General features: G+C 41.3%; 1 protein-coding gene and 1 long non-coding RNA gene across 9 annotated transcripts in view; both read left to right on the top strand.

Annotated features, from left to right (window-relative positions):
- The first annotated feature begins 112 nt into the window (after window positions 1–112).
- LOC118619109 lies at window positions 113–11,105 on the top strand. The gene is made up of 5 exons (XR_004957138.1): window positions 113–634; window positions 905–997; window positions 3,825–3,996; window positions 6,991–7,070; window positions 10,195–11,105. It is a non-coding gene; the product is annotated as an uncharacterized LOC118619109 (long non-coding RNA).
- A 6,280-nt stretch (window positions 11,106–17,385) lies between these two features.
- SEC31A (SEC31 homolog A, COPII coat complex component) overlaps window positions 17,386–19,818 on the top strand; it is an 80,199-nt gene continuing 77,766 nt past the window's right edge. For 7 of the 8 annotated variants that reach the window (XM_036245750.1, XM_036245676.1, XM_036245600.1 and 4 more), the window contains exon 1: window positions 17,465–17,560. The gene's annotated coding sequence lies outside the window, so the exon portion shown is untranslated. Of the gene's footprint in view, window positions 17,561–19,818 lie in introns of all 8 variants that reach the window. The other variant, XM_036245974.1, reaches the window with a different exon arrangement.

Raw genomic sequence — 19,818 nt, 5'->3', positions numbered from 1 at the left:
GACTCTCCCCCTTCCATCATGTGGCGCGGCGCTTAACTCCGTGACCAATCACAGGCCACGTCGTGCCGCAGCAGCCAATCGGAAAGGCCAGGGCCACTAAGACAAGCACTTGATCACTCCTCCCTCTGTGTTCGAGGGTGGTTACGTGATTTTGCTGGAATTGGGTTATTTTTCTGCTGTTTTCACCCGCTGTGATCAATCCAGTGCCATCGTGCTTCTTGTGAGACCAAGCCTAAGAATGCGAAGCGGAGAGGCAGGACCAACATTGAGGCGTAGCCAGGGGCATGACGATGGGTCTCTCCGGCTGCGATCGCTGAAAGGGAATGGAGGATATGATGGGAAGAAGGGATAGTAGGGAGAGGGATAAATGCATGTGCTCTGGAAGTATCGAAGACAAATTCAGCCAAAAATAATTTACTAAGAGGCATGTAGATTTTGTTTTGTTTTTTTTTTTTTTCGTTGTTTTTGGTAGTTTCCCTGATGCGGAGATAATGTGGGAGCTGTTGGTATGGTTGGGCGTAGGTATGTGACCCTAGAAGAGCTTGAATAAGTCTAATAGAATACGTCGACTTTTAATTCAACGGACACAGTTTTGCAAGACCCTTTAAAACAATGCAGGAATTAAGGAAGTAAGGTAAGGTCCTTGACTCTTTCAGTAGCAATGCTAAGTGTGGGGCATCATGGATAGCTTTCAGGAGTGAGAAGGTCTTAGGAAGACGTCTTTATGTTTATGGTATGGGACTTCAATTTTCATAGAAGAAACAAAATGGGGCCAATTAGGACATTGTTTTGTGCCCCCCCCCCCCCGTTTTGTATCTGTGAAGAGATCCTTAGCATATTAAGTGGTTTTCTTTCTCTTCTGCTTAACAGAAATGTTTGTAACTTTTCCATTTCTTTTTTTTAGCTCGGAAGAATGATTACATTTCCAAGCAAGATTGCTTCTTTTTTCCCTTTTTTTTACTTTGTCCAGATTCCATCAAAAAAGACTCAGCTCAAGGTATTATTTATTCACATCTACTTTCAATTTAAAAATGTTTATATCCTATTTGAATGAAATTAACAGAACTCTTGCTTATATAGCTTTCTTAAAAGTCACATTTGGGCCCTGGCCGGTTTGGCTCAGCGGTTGGAGCATTGGCTTGTGGACCACAGAGTATACCGGGTTTGTTTCGGCTAGGGGCAGGTACCAAAAAAAAAAGTCACATTTGGTGAAAATTGACCCATGGGGAGTGAGCTTACTTGGCTGTAAGATGTGCAAAGTGTAGGACTTGAATTTAAATCACTGTCAGTTGGTTAGACTATTAGAAACTTTTCTAGTAACCAGTTAAGGCCTGAATGAGGCTAAACAGAAATAATAGTTTACATTTTTTTAAGGAAAAAATTGGTTGCCCTTTTTTTGGTAAGAGTCTTATTTAGGTATGTAATTCATATACCATACTATTAGCCCATTTAAAGCGTACAGTTCAGTGGTTTTTAGTATATTTATGAGTTATGCAACCATCACCACATTTCGGAACATTTTTTTGTCAATGCGCCCCCCCCCCCCCCCCAAATTCATTCTCCTTAGCAGTCACTGCTTACACTTATCTACTCCCAGCTCCTGGTAACCACTAATCTTTTTGTCCATGTAGATTACCCTATTCTGGACATTTTATATAAATGGAGTCAAACTAATATATGGTCCTTGTGACTGGCTTCTGGCTTCTTTCACTTAGAATGTTGAAGGTTCATCCATGTTGTAGTATATATAGGTACTTCATTTTTTTTTTTTTTTTTAATTGCCAAAAGATATTATGTTGTATGTGTATACCACATTTTATTTATCAGTTGGTGGACATTTGGGTTGTTTGCAGTTTGATGGGGGGGGGGTGCAATTATGAATAATGCTGCTGTGAACATTAGTGTACAAATTTGTGTGTAGACCTGTTTTTCTTTTGGGTCTATACCTAAGTGGAATTGCTGGGTTATATGCTAACTCTTATGTTGAACCTCTTGAGGAAATGCCAAACTTTTTCTAAAGTGGCTGCATCGTTTTACAATGGCCACTAGCAATGGATACGGGTTCCAGTTTCTCCATGTTCTCATTTGTATGGAGTAAGTAGTATCTTACTGTGGTGGTTGTCCTATTTTTAAGGACTCAAATTTTATTTTATTTTATTTATTATTATTATTTTTTTATCCTCACCCGAGGACATTTTTCGATATTTTGTTCAGATAGAGTGAGAGGGAGAGAGAGAGAGAGAGAGAGAGAGAAACATCGACGTGAAAGCGACACATCGAGTGGTTGCCACCCACACGACCCAACCAGGGCTGGGGACAAACTGCAACCAAGGTACGTGCCCTTAGCGGGAACCGAACCCGGGTCTCTCTGGACCGCAGGCCGACGCTCTAACCGCTGAGCAAAACCGGCCAGGGCAGGACTCAAATTTTATAAGGAACCTGCTAGAAGATGCTCCTTGAGTGCAGAGACAATGTCCAAAGTGAATTTGTCTTTTCAGCCCCTGGCACACAAATAGATACATGTGTTTCTGCTCCAATGACATATATGTTCCTGAAAAAAACTTCATGTTCAGCAAAATTGTGCATTTGAAAGAACTAGGGCTTATGGAGAAGATAGGGTTGATTACTCAAAACTTATGCAATTTGATAATCATGAAAATAAGCAGTGATTAGCTCAGGGAAATACTCTTATGCCCTCCCACCCCATTAAAGGTAACTTTCAATGGATACTGCCATAGGGTGTATTAAAAGAGCAAGGCTAGTGGGTGCTAGATTTTACAGATGGAGGTGGAGCTCTGGGCTAATGGGCTGCTGTTAAAATGGGTTCAGAAACAGTGGAACCTGCTAAGAACTAGGGAGGGGTGGTGGATGGGGCTGGGAAGGGACCCCTAGGTGCAGGCACGCTTTTTTCAAAATGTCTACATTTTTAAAATTATATGTTTTGATTGATTTTAGAGAGAGAGGAAGGGAGATGGAGAGAGAAACATCGGAGAGAGAGAAAGAAACGTGGATCAGCTGCCTCCTGCACGCCCCCTACTGGGGATCGAGCTGGAAGCCCTGTCATCACTGCAACGTCCAGGTGCTTGGGACAACTGAGCCACACTAGCCAGGGCCATTTTTCACTTTTTTAAAGATAGAGTTGAAAGTACCAGTGCTGCCAATTCTGCAGCAGAATACAGAAAAAGAGGCCTTTTTTCTTTTCTGGTTAATTGGATTTCATCTTTCCTGGGAAAGATGAAATAGTGTGGCTCACACATTATTCTGATGCATTCTTATTACCAATGAATAACTGAAAACTGCTGTACTGGAGAACAGGTTTACATAAATGTTGTAGACTGTTTAAATGAAGATAACCACTGCCACAAGGGAATCACTGCCATAGGTATTGTTACTGTGCTTCTGGCTAGACATCTATATACTCCCTTTTAAACGAACATCTTTTCAGTTGAGTTTATCTTGATACTTGTCTATCACTTTCACATGCTTTTTTGTTGTTATTTTCTACTGTTTTACTGATGACATGAGGTTCTCATTTTGATCATTTGATTATATCTTTCCTTCCTCCAGTAACTTCATATCCAGTGATTAAACCTTTTCACTGCTGTTCACATAATGAACCGTTGTGATTATTGAATATGTTAATGAGGATATGTAAGCTGTATTAATGATGTTATTTGCAAAAGGCATTGGTTGTTACACAAAATAATTTAAAAGGAAACATCTCTTTTTATATTCCCCTTTTTCTTTCTTTTTTTTTTTTTTTAGCGAGAGAGAGAGAGAAACATTGATTGGTTGTGGTTGCCTCTTGTATGTACCCCAACCAGGGACTGAACCCAAAATATGTGCCTTGTCTGGAAATCGAACCCGAGTGCTTTCAGTGTACAGGACAACTCTCCAATTGAGCCACATCAGCCAGGACAGACAGGAATTACATTCTTGGAGGTGACGGAAGAAGATTCCTGGGTCTTGGAAGATGACTCAAAATATGCAGGGGAGGTAGTATGTCTTTCTATCTTAAACGTAGTATGTATTCCTGGAACAATAGCAGTGAGTTGGAAATGGAAGATTATCCAAGTGAAAAATGGATTTATATTTTATGGTATAGAATCTCATTAATTGGTCACCTGGGAAAAAATAATAACAGCTAATGCTAATTGAACAGGCATAGTGCTAAGTGTTTTAGACACACAGACATACAGATTTTTGTTTTGTTTTTAACACTGTTTCTCACAACAAACCCTTTGAAGGCAGATAGACTTTTTGCTTTCTAGGACTGGTATTTTCTTTGTTGAACACCTACCCTTTTGTCAGATTCTTAGCTAGTGCTACTAGAATCTTTATTTTGTTGTCTTGATATAATAAAGTGTATTTCTAGTAACTGATTTATATTCTTGCTGAATTTTTCATCTTTATAGTTATTTGGGGTTTGTTTTTTTTGTTTTTTTGCTTCAGAAAGCCTTGGGGTATTGAAATTGTTGGTGACCGAATACAAAGACAATTCTAAATCTGATTCTTCCCTCAAAATTTCAGACCTTTACAGCTAATTCATAAGTTGCACATTTTACTTTTTGGATATGAATTGTGGTCCTCCATATTACTTATATTGTTATGTAACACATTGCCCAAAACATAGTAGTTAAAAATAATAAACACTTATGGTGGGGGGAGGGGGACATCAGCTTCCAAACTCCCTCAGTTGGCATGCCTCAGTTTCTTAATGGCTGTTGGCTGAAGACTTCAGTTTTTCTTCATTTGGCAGCCCGAGTGTCCTCACAACATGACAGCTGGTCATGTGTCCTACTTAATGAGCAAAATTGGCAAGCAATCAGAATGTTCTGAATAATTCGAATTAGTATCTGAGTTTTGTAATCTTTTTAGTCTTCTTTTCCCTTTATCACTGCTTATAAGTTATTTGTTAACACACTGTTGACCGGCAATTTTATGCAGAAGTTATCTCATGTCACCGGCTATTTTTTCGTAATTGAGTATGAAAGTGAAACAATCCAAATAAACTTAAGTATACTTTATTTATACATAATGAATTTAAATGAAATTTTATACATATTATATATTTTTTTTATTTATTTATTTATTTATTTATTTTTTTTATCCTCACCCGAGGATATTTTTCCATTTTTTGTACAGATAGAATGGGAGGGAGAGAGAGGAAGGAGAGAGAGAGAGAAACATCGACGTGAAGGGACACATCGAGTGGCTGCCACCCGCACGACCAACCAGGGCCGGGGACAAACTGCAACCGAAGTACGTGCCCTTAGCGGGAACCGAACCCGGGTCTCTCCGGACCGCAGGCCGACGCTCTAACCGCTGAGCCAAACTGGCCAGGGCCATATTATATATTTTAGTAATTTTTTTGGTGTGGTATACTGTATAGCAATCACCTAAGTATAATGGTACGCAACATGTTTTGCGAATATATCTGGTTTCCCTGTACTTTTCTTTTGAAACACGCGCTTCACGTTCTACTTGGATTTTACAATATCCTTGATGTGTACATTCAAACTGCCAGCAGTTAGAAGATAGTTCAAGTTTAGGCAGCTGTGATTGTTTTTGTTTACTGTACCTTCAATTTTGCGGTCTCACTCTCGGAGGATTGGGAAGAAAAGGAGTCCACATGGGAATATAGAATGGTGTGCTGTTTTTTGAACTTCCACCCTCAAGGCGAAGAGTCACAAATACAATAATTCTATATTACCTTGAGTTTGAAAAATTGAAATAGCTAATGAACATGAAAACACGAGGTACCTCGTGATCAGTCAACAATGTTTGGGCATAAAAACATGAGTTAACTCAGGAGCAGTCAACAATATGTTAAAAGAGACAACCTTCCCCCCACCTGGTTTTTTTATTGGTTAATTCTCACCCAACGATATTTTTTCCTTTGATTTTTTTTTTTTCCTGGTACATGCCCCTAGCAGGAACCGAACCTGGGACTCTGGTCCACAGGCTGACACTCCATCCACTGAGCCAAACCGGCCAGGGATGATTTTTTTATATCCTCACCCGAGGACATTTTTTCGTTCTTTGTTCAGATAGAGTGTGAGGGAGAGAGAAGAAGACAGAGAGAGAGAGAGGAAACATCGACGTGAAAGGGACACATTGAGTGGCTGCCACCCACACAACCCAACCAGGGCCGGGGACAAACTGCAACTGAGGTACGTGCCCTTACCGGGAACTGAACCTGGGGCTCTCTGGACCACAGGCCAACGCTCTAAGTGCTAAGCCAAACCGGCCAGGGCTGATTTATTTATTTATTATTTATTTATTTATTTTTTAAGAAAGAGTGGAAGAGAGAGAAGGGGGGAGAGAAACATTGATGTGTCGAGGCGATCAGTTGCCTCCGGCACACACCCAGACCAGGGTTCGAACCTGCAACCCAAGTACATGCCCTAGACTGGGAATCAAACCCAAGACTCTTTGATGTGCAGTCCAGCACTAACCACTAAGGCACACTTGCCAAGGCACCCTTCCCTCTTTTAAAATTTTAAAACTTCTGATCTTGGGAAGTATTACATACACAGCAAGACATAACCAGTTTTGGAATGTATTAAGATATGATTACCCTTTCCATATCAGGCCTGATGATGAAAAGAAGATAACTGTAAGTTTGCATAAAGTAATCTGTGTGAAGTAGATAAAGGATATACTTGAGATTATCTTTGTTAAGGGTTCTTCCCAATCATAGTAAAATTGGAGATCTTGTCTGTTCTACATGAGAGAATTGAAATGTATAGATATATGCATGTATTGTGTATTTTTTTTGAAGGACTAAGCAATGAAAACCTTATGTTGAAAATAAGAAAGTATAAATGTCCAATGATTAAACTTTTTCCACTGCTGTTCACATCATGATTTGTTGTGATTAATGTATGTGGATGAGGACATAATAGAAAAAGAAAATTGTAAGGCTTATAGATATGTAGTTTTTGTACATTGATTTACCTGTAAATGTTTTTTTTTTTTTTTTTCCAGGAATAAAATTGAGGGGTATTTTTCTTACAGAACACTTATCTGATTTGTCTGATCAAGAATTCAAAGATTGATATAATGAGGTAAGAGATTTATAATTTAGTTTTGATGAAACAAAAAATATCTGAGCAAAAAATTGACATTTGAATATAATTTGGATATTGTACTCAATTAAAATTTTTTTCTTTCAGCTTTCAAAGATGACAAAAATGATTTCAAAGATAATAGAACTTAATAGATTAGATTAAGAATAGGCCATTGGGTGGATAGGGGGGCAGGACTTTTAAAATTTTTTATTAATCCTCACCCGAGGATATTTTTTCCATTGATTTTTAAATAGAATGAAAGGGAGGGAGGGGAGAGAGAAACATCAATATGAAAGAGACACATAAGATTGGCAGCTACTCACATGACCTGGCCTGGGGCCAGGAATTCTCTGCATCCCAGGTGCATGCCCTTGACTGGGTATTGAACCCGACACCCTTTGTTCTGCAGACAAACTGGCCAGGGCAAGGGGGTAGGACTTTTAACCTTAATAGACATATTTTCTTAAAAATAGTGACATAATCCTTCCAACCCTTGAAATTCTTAGAGTGTATGTTCTGGGGTTTCAATTTGCTTAACTACTGGATATTTTATAAGTACTCTAATATGCCAGTGGGTGATCATCCTGTAACAAGCTTTGTTCGGGAATAGTAGATGGGCCTGGTTTGGCTCAACGGTTAGAGCGTCGGCCCGCGGACCAGAGAATCCCGAGTTCGGTTCCTGCTAAGGGCACGTACCTCAGTTGCAGTTATCCCCGGCCCCGGTTGGGGTCATTCAGGTGGCAACCACTAGATTTGTCTTTCACATCGATGTTTCTCTCTCTCTCTTCCTCCCCCTCTATCTCAAGATAAATGCAAATATGTCTGGGTCAGGATTAAAAAAAAAAAAAGAATAGTAGATTGGGTAATGGACAGTTTTCTCAGTGGTTAGAGTATTGGCCCACGGACTGAAAGGTCTCGGATTTGATTTCTGGTCACGGGCACGTACCTTGGTTGCAGGATTGATGCCCAGCCCTGGTTGGGGTTGTGTGGGAGACAACCATTTAATGTGTCTCTCACATAGATATCTCCCTCTCTCTCCCTTTCTGTCTCTATTCCCCTCTCTTCCACTCTATCTAAAAATCGATGGAAAAATATCCTCAGGTGAGGATTTAAAAAAAAAAAAAAATAGTAGATAGGCAGGTGCTTGGAAGCTGGGGCACTCAAATCTAATACCAGGTTAATTTGTCATTAATTAGGCATGTTGTCTTAGGGTGTTTCTCAAATTTCAGGAATATAAAGGGAAAAAATTAATATGATACTCAACATTTCTTTTTCCTTAGAATCCTTTTTTTTTGGTCCCCATTTTCCCCTTTTGGTCATAAATCAAATGAAAGGATATAGTGATGATCAACCTTTTGGTTGGATAGTGTGATTATTACTGGACAGGAACTGGACCCAGAGGGGTCTTTTTTTTTTTTTTTAATCTTTTTATTGATTTTTAGAGAGAAGAAGAGGAAGGGAAAGAGAAACATCAATGAGAGAGAAATATCGATCGGCTGCCTCCTGCGCACCCCCTACTGGGGGGTTGAGCCTGCTACCCAGGCATGTGCCCTGACGTGGAATCAAACTTCTTGGTGCATGAGACAACACTCAACCAACTGAGCCACACTGGCCAGGCTAGTGTGTGGGTTCTTGACTTCATGCAGGAAAGATCTCACAAAACGAGTCCAGATGATTTTGAAAGTACATTTATTAAAGCTGAGGACAATGAAACAAGGAAGGGCTTAGGGTATAAGAAACAGGAGAGCCCTGGCCGGTTTGGCTCAGCAGTTAGAGCGTCAGCCTGCAATCCAGAGAGACCTGGGTTCGGTTTCCGCTAAGGGTGCGTACCTCAGTTGCAGTTTGTCCCTGGCCCTGGCTGGTCGTGCGGGTGGCAGCCACTCGTTGTGTCCCTTTCACGTCGATGTTTCTCTCTCTCTCTCTCTCTTCTTCTCTCTCCCTCCCACTCTACCTGAACAAAAAGTGGAAAAATGTCCTCGGGTGAGGATAAAAAAAAAAAAAGAAAGAAAGAAAAAGGAGAGAGCCTAGGCAGGTCTGCTTTAGCCCTCTGGAAATGCTATAGGAAAGAAATGAGCCTATTCTGGGCTGCTTTGACTCTCTGGAAAGTCAGAAAAGGGGGCCTTGGAGGCATGTTTAGTGGGTTAGCTGGGTCTGAGCTGCTGCTGCCTCCCCACTGTTTCCCTGGTTGCAAGTCTTGTGGGGACCCTTAGGGTTTAGAAGATGCACGCCTGAGAGGGAAAAAGAGTGTGGGCATGCTCCCAGGAGGGAGAGAGTCCCTCTTTTCCTTTTCCTTTTGTTTCAATGTTGATTTAAGTTACTTTTTTTTCCTTAAAAGCTGAAGTGAACTTTGTTTATGGCCCTTAATGAAAAGATTTACGAAGTAAGTGCATGAAAAAAACAAATTAAAACTATATTAATGGGGTGATGCTACTCATTTACAGCAGTAAACATGGTACTAGTTGCTATGGAGTAAGTTGTAAATACATATGGAGTTGTGCCTTGTGATGATTGTTTAGTTTTACACTTTGGACAACAGTAGTTTTTTGCAAACCTCAAGATTATTTAAATGAGGAGAGGGGCCTAAATTGTCAAAAGAATATATTTGAACTCTCTGCAAATCCTAATTTGAAGAATTCTGTATTACATTATCTCCAAATGTTCTTCTACCTCCATTGAGTAATTCAGAGTCTTGGAACTAGCATTCCTTTGAGAACTAGAATTCCTTTAAAAGGCTTCAGTTTTTATTTACTTTAAGATTAGGCGTGGCTACTAGGCAACTAAATTGGGTTAACATTTGACTGTTTGTAAGCTAATACAAGTTTTTTTTTAAGTACAGGTAGTCCTTACTTTGCACCATACCAACATGCATTTTTCACAGTTTAAATAAATAACACCAGCTCTGCAATAACATGGTTGAAATTTCAGTTACCACAGTATTAACTGAATTGTATAAACTTTGCTGCTAGCTCTTATTCCATAAATCATGCAAATAAAATACGTGCATCATGATAGGTAACCAGTTAAATCACTTCTTTCAAAGTCTGTTGGTGATTGGCCACTGAGTATCTATTAGTTCACATTACACAGTAAAGAATTATTGTGTTGCCTTCTTCTCTTCCAGTGATAAACCTATGTGACATTTTATAAATGTGGATAATCAAAACGGAATTGGTCAACAAAGATGACAGCAGTAAAGAAATAAAAAGTGACAATACTGGAAGTGAAATTGGACGTGGTTATGATAGCAAAGACAAGATGAGACCTAGACCTACATGAAGCTACAGCCAAACCATGTTTTAAAAGCCTGATGAATATAAAAAACAAGCTAAAGTTGCACTAGGAACAGAAATCTGCTTATGGTTGAAATGGAGCATTTACTTCTACTCTTCTACTTGAGATTGAGGACTGTAATAAAAAACAGAGCCCCTCACTTTCACTAGCATTCAGGCCAAAGTGGCGAAGTGCTGCACTGAAGAAAATGGTAATTACAAGGAAACAAAAAGAACATTTTACTGCCCGTAAAAGTTGGTTTCGTTGTTTCAGAGTTGGCATGAATTCATTAACCTCAAATGGTGAAGCTGCAAGTTCAGGTAAGGATGCTACTGTGAAATTTGTACCCAGATTCCAAGAATGACAAGCAGTCCTGGCTTTGCACAGTAGTACAACACTACTGTGCAAAAAAAACCAAAACTGCAGGATTTGGATGGAGCATAAATGAGTTATAGAAGATGTGGATGACCATGGAAAGTTGATACTGCCTCCATTCAGGAAGTAGTTCTGAATATGCAGCCAGAGGAACTTAATGAAATCAAACGTAGTTATAAGTGAGAAAAGTGGTTGTGTCATAAAGGATGAATGTGTCTCAGGAAGAGATGCAGATGGAAAACTTCACGTTAAAGGAACTCAAATTTTTCTGCCATTGAAAGTACAAAGGATAAAATTGTGGAAGCTGATCCAGATTTAGAAAGAAGTATGACAGTTTGCCAAGGCATAGAAATGATGCTCATATACAAATAAAACAATGTAATTTTCTAATGTTTTAAATATTTTACTTTACATTTATAACCAATATCAAGAGAATTTAATATTTTGATAAAATTTTTTTCTTTTAATTTTGTTTTTTCTTTATTGGTTTTTTGAGCGAGAGGAAGGGAAAGGGAAAGAGAGAGAAATATCATGAGAGAGAACATCAACTGGCTGCCTCCTGCACGTACCCCCCTGGGGGTGTGGCCCACAACCTGGGCATGTGCCCTGACTGGGAATCGAACCAGCGACCTCTTCATGCATGGGTCGATGCTCAACCACTGAGCCACACCAGCTGGGCAAAGTTTTGACAAATTTTAACATCATAGGATTATCATAAATTAAGGTTGCTTTATAGTTTTAGTTTGCATAGTCAAAATGAGAACTACCTACATTTGAAACAAGCTAGGGAGCCCGTAATCAGATAGCTCATTTGGTTGGAATGGTGTTCCATACATCAAAAATGTTGCAGTTTTGATTCCTGTCAGGGCACATACCTGGGTTGTGGGTTTGATCCTTGGTCAGGACACATATGGGAGACAACCTATTGATGTTTCTCTGCCTTCCTCTCTCTAAAATCAATAAAAACATATCCTGGGATGAGGATTGAAAATAATAAAAATAAAATAAGCTAAGGAGTCTATATTTCACCAGGTATAAATACATCAACCTGGAAATGGCTGTATTTGAGCCTTAACCAGAACCAGTTATAACCAACATCTCATTTTGCCTTCCTATGTTAGTATAACAAGGCTTTGAAATAATTTATAATATTAAATGTATCATATTCTGACTGTGAGTATTAATCCATTTGTAGGCCAAATCCTAACAGAACAAGATTTGGCAAACTTCCTGAAAAGGGCCATATGGTTTCTAGCAACTACTCAGCTTTGCACTTGTGGCACAGAAATGGCCATGGACAATATATAAACCATTGAGCTTGGCTGTGTTCTGTTGACCTCTTAAGAATAAGGTATTTCTCCAACAAAATGGGCTTATTTGGGAACAAAGAATTTAAGTTTGTGACATGTGGTCTAATGGTAAACCATGCACAAGTCCAGAGACCAAAGAAGAGAAACGTGGGGCAGGGGTAGATTTCTGAAGGGCTGTTGTAAGCAAAGGGTCTATTGGTGAAAACAGTTTGTAGTGTAGTGGTTTTTTAAAAAAATATATTTTTATTGGTTTTTAGATAGAGGGAGAGAGAGAAACATGGATGAGGGACATTGTTGTCTGCCTCCTGCATGCCCCCTACTGGGATTGATCAAGCCCGCAACCCTGGCATACGCCCCGACCAGGAATCAAACCAGTAACCTCTTGGTGCATGGAGTGACCCCCAATCCACTGAGCTACACCAGCTGGCCTGTTGTGGCTTTTTATTGGCTGGTTGCTAGGGAGGATATCATACTTCCTGCTGAAATTGTACAGTAAGAAAACATTTCCTGTTGGAGATGAAAAGCACCTCTTCTTGTTCTGGGTAATTGCCATGAGTGGTAGGGTTTGGGAGCTCTCACTACAGGCCCTCAACTCCAATTTAAATGAAGTTTCTTTCTTTTTTTTTTTTTTTTATCCTCACCCGAGGACACTTTTCCATTTTTTGTACAGATAGAGTGGGAGGGAGAGAGAGGAAGAGAGAGAGAGAGAGAAACATCGACGTGAAGGGACACATCGAGTGGCTGCCACCCGCACGACCAACCAGGGCCGGGGACAAACTGCAACCGAAGTACGTGCCCTTAGCGGGAACCGAACCCGGGTCTCTCTGGACCGCAGGCCGACGCTTTAACCGCTGAGCCAAACTGGCCAGGGCTAAATGAAGTTTCTTTCTATTCATGGTTAAATAAAACTATGGACACTGAAATTCGAATATAATGTCATAAATTTTTCTCACCAAAATTTTCACAATATATATATATATTTTTTAATTTTTCTTTCTTGATTTTTAGAGAGAGAGGAACAGAGAGGGGGGAAGAGATAGAAACATCGATGAGAGAGAACATCGTCTGGCCGCCTCCTGCATGCCCCCCACTGGGGATCGGGCCCACAACCTGGGCATGTGCCCTGAGCAGGAACCAGTGACCTCTTAGTGCATGGGTCGATGCTCAACCACTGAGCCACACTGGCCGGGCCACAATGTTTTTCTAAGCTCACAGGGTCTTCCAAAAGAGGTTGGGGATGGGAAGGTTTGTAGTTTGACTTATGTAAGAACATGTTATTGTACTGTATGATTGCTTTTCAACTGTAAAGTCATCTGCTTTAATACAATTATCTTAAAAAACAAAGAAAGCTTACTTTTTAAAATGACAGATCCAGCTATCTCGCCAGTTCTGTTGCCAGAAAGGTGGTTATTTTAATACGAAAGAGTAACAAACTGGTATCACAGGAATCAAAACTTCTAAGAACTAACATTTCAAGAGCACTGACTGTGCCAATCACTTCTAAGCACTTAGCAGACATTACTTCACAAACCTACTGTCCCTTCTTTGCAAACATCAGAGGAGACTCCATTCGTTCAAGGGCCAAGGGCTGGAGTATGGGCATAGTAGGCTTCCCGAAGCTTAGGTCATGGTGCATCTTACCCATGCCACCTGTGCTGGTATACAGGTCTGCCCTGATGGCCTCAATGCTTAGGGGTGGCAGAAGGACCCAGTGTGGGCTCTGGAGCCAGTGTTGCTTTCAACCCCAGTTCTATTACTGTCCCAATTTTCCTCTAGCTCCTTAGCTCTGTGCTTATTTCCTCACATGTAGAATCAATGGTAAAAACCACTAATTTTATAGATTTTTTCTGTGTGCTGGACATGGTTCCAAAACTTCCTCCTAAAGGAACTCTTTAATGGGGACAGCAGAATCTCCCTCACATGGAATTATCTGTACAATTCCCCCAAAGCCCCATCTGGCACAGACTAGGTGCTCTTTTTTTTTTTTTTTTTTTTTTTTATTTATTTATTTTGTTTGTTTGTTTGTTTATAGGTGCTCTTTAAATGCTAGCTTTAATTAAGCCAGTCTGGCTTTTCCAGTACTGGGGTCCCTCTTCTTGGCTCACTGCTAGGTCTTCACAGTGCTGGCACATGGAAGGCACTTGGTCAACCTCAGTGGGATAACCAAAGTTTAGACTGCAGATACCCTCTGCTCCCCGTAAGAAGAGCAGCTGGATCATCAGGAGGCTCCAGACATGGGTGTTTTCCAGTCCCAGGACATTAGGCACACAGTACAGCTACCACTCTTTATTTTTGTCTTGGAGGGCCCAGGTCCTGCAGATCCTCAATGAGGTCTGCCACCAGGTTCAGCCACCAGGCCCTAAGGGTCCCTCTGGTGTTTCCGGTTTCAGCAACTACCTCAACAGTTTTTCAGGGTTATGGGAGGACTTCACCTTGATGGCACTGATCTTGGTGTTAGACACTTTAAGTTGAGAGGCCAGCCTTCTCTAGTTCTTCCCCAGATAAACGATGTCAAATGCTACAGTCAGGTCTTGCTCTTCCTGTGTGACCTGGCTGGTTGCGGCAGCTCCAAACTCCTCAAGGAATCAGATAGGTCTTGGCTTTTCAGGTAGGCCAGCAGTTTGGTGTGCTCAGGATCCATCTTCAGCTTGAGCAGCAGGGAGGAGAGGTTGAGGTCACTCAGCCTGCTCTTCAACCCTGCTCTTCAACTCAGTCACTTCACCACTGGAAAGGCCAAACTACAAGTGCAGTAGCACCAGGGATGGGTCCATGGAGGCAAGCGGGTGAGAGCAGCGGGGCCTGAACCCCATCCTCCACTTGAGTTCACCACCTGGGTCTGCCACCACTGGCTTCGGCCACTGTAGGCTCACCAGCTGGAGCCTTGCTCCCTCTACACGTGTGCCCCGCCTGCCACCAGAAGTATTCCTGCAAGGCTTGTATTAAGTGATACCAAAGAATGTAACCACTGCTGGAATTATTAAGTTTGGAGAAGTTCTAATGAGCCCTTTTTTCACACCAATGCACACTTCCAGGTAATCTAGGGAATTCATTGTTTTCTGTTGACTCAAGTTATGGTCCCATTTTTAAGTCAGGGATTATTACTGACACCTCTAGCTAAACTAGCTCTTGCAGCTAGAAATGAAAGTGGATGAAAGGCTTTTTTAGAACACTGGAAATTAGCTACTATAGTCTAATTTGCTTGGGATGGTTTATTTCAGTCCCAAAGAAATAACTTGCTGTTTAAGTTGAACCACAAATATAAGACACTAAAGGGTATTGAGAGTACAAAATGTGCCTACTCTGGTGCTTAAATAGGAATGTTTTTCATGTGGAAAAAGGGGTGGGGGGAGTTCTATGGAAAGTAACCTCACAAGGTGATGTGATCCTAAATTTCTAACTAGCAGATCATGGCAGGTAGTCACCCCCTAGGCATATAACTTTAGTAAAGGTTTATTTTTGCCTTAAACAATCCCTGTCCATTGTTTGTGTCCTTTTAAGTTAACACACCTTTATTATTTTATTATTTTTTGTTAATCCTCACCCAGGGATATTTTTCCACTGATATTTTAGATAGAGTGGGAGGGACGGGGAGAAAGAGAAACATCAATTGGTTGCCTCCCACACAACCCCAGGGCCAAGGATGGACCTGCAACCCAGGTACATGCCCCTGACTGGGAATCAAATCCATGACCCTTCACTTCGAGGGCCAGTGCTCTAACTGTAGAGAAAACCAGCCAGGGTAGTTAACATACGTTTAAAATAAGCCTTAACCATTCCCTCAAGAAAGCACATAATTTTAAGTATCCTGTAATGTACCCCACCTTGCTTTTTCTTTTCCTCAGATCCCCTCCTTAATTTCAAATGTATTTTTTAAAAAACTGCAAAACTTATTCTCGAGCATTTGAGGTTTTTTTTTTTTATCCTCACCCGAGGACATTTTTCCATTTTTTGTACAGATAGAGTGGGAGGGAGAGAGAGAGGAAGAGAGAGAGAGGGAAACATCGATGTGAAAGGGACACATCGAGTGGCTGCCACCCGCATGACCAACCAGGGCCGGGAACAAACTGCAACCGAGGTACGTACCCTTAGCGGGAACCGAACCCGGTCTCTCCAGACCGCAGGCGGACGCTCTAACCGCTGAGCCAAACCGGCCAGGGCGCATTTGAGGTTTTTAAAAAAGTATATTATTGATTTTTTTAGAGAGAGGAAGGGAGAGAAACATCAATGTGAAAGGGAAACATCAACCAGTTGCCTCCTGCATGCCACCCACTGGGGACCAATCCGCAACCCTGGCCATGTGCCCTGACCAGGAATTGAACCAGAAATTGAACCGGAACCTCTCATTCCATGGGACTAGCTGAAGCCACTGAGCCACACTGGCAGGGCAGCATTTGCAATCTTGCTCCCCGGCATATGTCATCAGTTTGGCTCAAATAAACTCATAAAAATTCCCTACATGTTTGGATGTTTCTGAGGTCAAGAGCTATATTTTACTCTGTACAAGAAAGAGAAACATTGCTTCCAATGTAGGCACTTAGCAAGGGTCTTAGGAAAGAGATTTAACTGATCTCTAACAGGAAGAGAATTGGTCTATAAGTTGGGAGACCTCGTTGAATCTAGGTTCTGGTACCTTAGCAAGTTATTTTCCTCTGGATTTACTTTCCTCACTAGAAAATAATTTTCCCCTAACCTAGAAACAGTATCTAGGCAACATAATTAGATGCCAGGCTCCAGTAAAACTAGTCAAGTTCCAGTAACTGGGAGCAAATGCTAATAGATCTCAAATGTACTAATTTGAGATACTAATTGGACTACTTTACCCACAATGGTAAGGTACACTAATTGGATATATTAATTGGATACTAATAGGAATGCCTTACCCACAATGCCTCTTAGGAGTAACTAACAAATTTAGTATGTCCACAACAGCCTTTGGGTGTGACCAGATGGTATGGTTTTAAAGAAGTTCTCAAAACGCAATACTGTAGAACCAAGTAAGCAATTTTAAGAACCCAGTCACAAATTACTGTCACTGCAATAAGGCCCTTTTAGCCCGATTTTCACGTGGTTTGCCTGGTGGCAGTGTCGCCGGGGCTGTTCACATCTCAGGACTAGTTCTACGTGGCACCCCTGAGAGCCCCCGCCGCTCTTGGGCCAGACAGGCACAGCCATTAGGCCTCTTCTTGGTCGCACAGTTCAGGCCACCGCATGGACGTCGCGCGCGCCCTACAAGAACGGGTCCCTCGCCTTACGAACGCACGCGAGGCGCCGAAGCGAGTTCCCCGGCCGCTTCCACGCCCGCCGCCCGCCTGCCCTCGCTACCGGAAGTGCCGGGGCGAGGAGCGCGCTGGGCTGGGCGGGGCGAGGCTTCGCTCCCGGAAGCTCGCAGGCCGGTTGGGCGGGGCTGCGGCTGCCACGTTGAAGCGGAACGTGGAGGTGTCCTGGGCGGGGAGGAGGGGCGGCGGCGAATGCTGGGAGAGTCTGACGGTCGTCTCGATAACGCAGGAACCGGTCGCCTAGGGTCTCCGCCAGGTGTGTGCACCCTCCTCCCTCCTGTCCTTTTCGCCGATCCTCGGGCCTTGAGGTAGAGCACAGGCCAAAGCTGTGACTCCAGCCTCGGTCTCCGCCAGCCTGCGGCCCGGTGTCCACTGGCGGCCCGCCCCTGGTCTCGGTTTCGGGCCCGGCGGGACAACGCCTGGCGTCACGGCCGCTTTGGAGATCGCGCCGGTTCACATCCGCCGTCGTTTTCACTGCTGAGTAGGAGGTCCCCTGAGGCTTGCCACAGGGTGTCCTGCCACCGCCGGTAACTGGGGTCTGAGGTTGGGGGACCTTCAAACCCTGTGCACAAAGAGGTGCGGTCCTCAAGGGCGAGGGAAGGAAGCAAACCCCAGGAACACTTTGGTTGACTTTTAGTTTGGTTAGAGTAGAGTTTTTTGTTTGTATTTTAATTGTTGCCAGATTGAAGGTTCTTAGGTTTCGATGGAAGACTACTGTCATTTAGCCAAGATTGGATTATTCTGTGGGCAGTGGTCGCCAATCGCAGCCTGAATATCTGTGTTGAATGTTTTTGCCCATAAATTATCCAATGTTAAATTACGGGGCAGGTGTAACATAAATCAAAACATTGCCTGGGCTTGTAGGCATTGTAAACTTTTCTGTTTGCTCAAGAAACTAATTTTACATAGGTCTCTGAGTGGTGGTTTGTGCTAAATTTTTTTTCTCCTAAACTACCTTTTCTAAGTATAGAAAAATGAAATGTGATTTTTGTCGGCAACTGTAACTGTATTTAAATGATAATTAGAGCCTCTTCCTGATATTATACTACCCAATGTTTTCTGTACATATTAATTGTTCTAGAGCTAAAACAGTTTACTCACCTTTTATTAGTGATTCTTCTGTGCTTATATCTCATTGTCCCTTCATTACAGCTCTGGGAAAGGTCTGTAGACTGTAAGAATTTACGAGATTTGGATGGATTTAGAATTATACTGCTTAATTTCATATAAGCAAGGTCTTTTCTGAAACGAACGACATAAGAATATAAAGAAATTTGTAAACTGTAAAGAGCAGTGATTCTTAACCTTTTGGGATTCCACTCCCTTCTGAGGATCTCATGAAAGCACTGGATCATCTTCCTAGAAAAATGCACACACATATAAGATTTTCTACATAATTTCACAAGGTTTACCAATCCTAAGTTAAAAACTCTTGTAAGGTGATATTATTAAATTAATTTTTCCATTGTTTTTAGAAATGTCATTCTTAGCTTAATTTCAGCTCAAAAGTTTTTATTTATTAGACTCCATATGAATGTGGAGTAATGAGTGCACTGTTGATTCTTTGGTTTTGGTTGAGTGAGATGAGGCTACAACACTAATAATACTAAATAAATCCTGTAGAACAAACGTGCCCATCGTAATGATATATTTTGCCTACATACGATGGATAATTTTACTAAAGGCAGTGCTAGCTAGGGATTGTATTCCTGGTTTGGGAGTCAAAGTTTCCAGTTTTCTTACCTCCTTCACTTTTTACTTTCTGAGATATAGGTCAGCTTTATATGTAACATTTACGGTTGGTATTTTTTAGAGAATAGTACTATTGGGTTTTATTATAGTTTCGCAAAATTATCATTTAGAAATTGAGCAGAAATAAAAAAGTTTCCACTTAACTGCATGCAGTTGTTGTGGAAAGTTGGATGAAAAAATAAGCATTCTAGTCTGGAATAGAAATTTTCTTCAGTAGGTGTATTCATGAAGATTTACTGGGATAAACATTTTAAATTGTTAGTTTTGTAATGGCTCACATTTAAGAGCATTTATGTACTACCTACCACACACTATTCTCAGCACTCTGTGTAATACCTCATTTAATTCTCTCAACAACCTGTGGTATCAATGCTTGCATTACACGTATTTTACCAAGTAAGTAGCCAAGACACACATAGGTAAAGTTACATGCCTGAAGTCAGAGGTAGGACATGGTGGAGCTGGGATTTAAACTGATGGTATTGGCTCCAGGCACCATACTCTTAACTGCTGTGCTATAGATACCTTGTAGATGGCATCTGTGAGCAAACCACTGTCCTCACAATTTTCTTTTTATATTTTTAGAATGCTTATGTTCCATTTAAAATAGTCTTGAATGAAGCCATTCTGCATAGTGTGAATTTTAATCACATTTAATATTGAAAAAAATTACACAAAGCTTTTAAAGCATGTCTCATTTGGGAAAGTATACATGGTTTAATCTTAACCTTTTTCATGTTTTCAAAAATATTTGTTACAATC

The sequence above is a fragment of the Molossus molossus genome, unplaced genomic scaffold (genome assembly GCF_014108415.1).
Source record: "Molossus molossus isolate mMolMol1 unplaced genomic scaffold, mMolMol1.p scaffold_m16_p_1, whole genome shotgun sequence".
Classification (NCBI taxonomy): Eukaryota; Metazoa; Chordata; class Mammalia; order Chiroptera; family Molossidae; genus Molossus; species Molossus molossus.
This window is presented reverse-complemented; position numbering and strand designations above follow the sequence as displayed.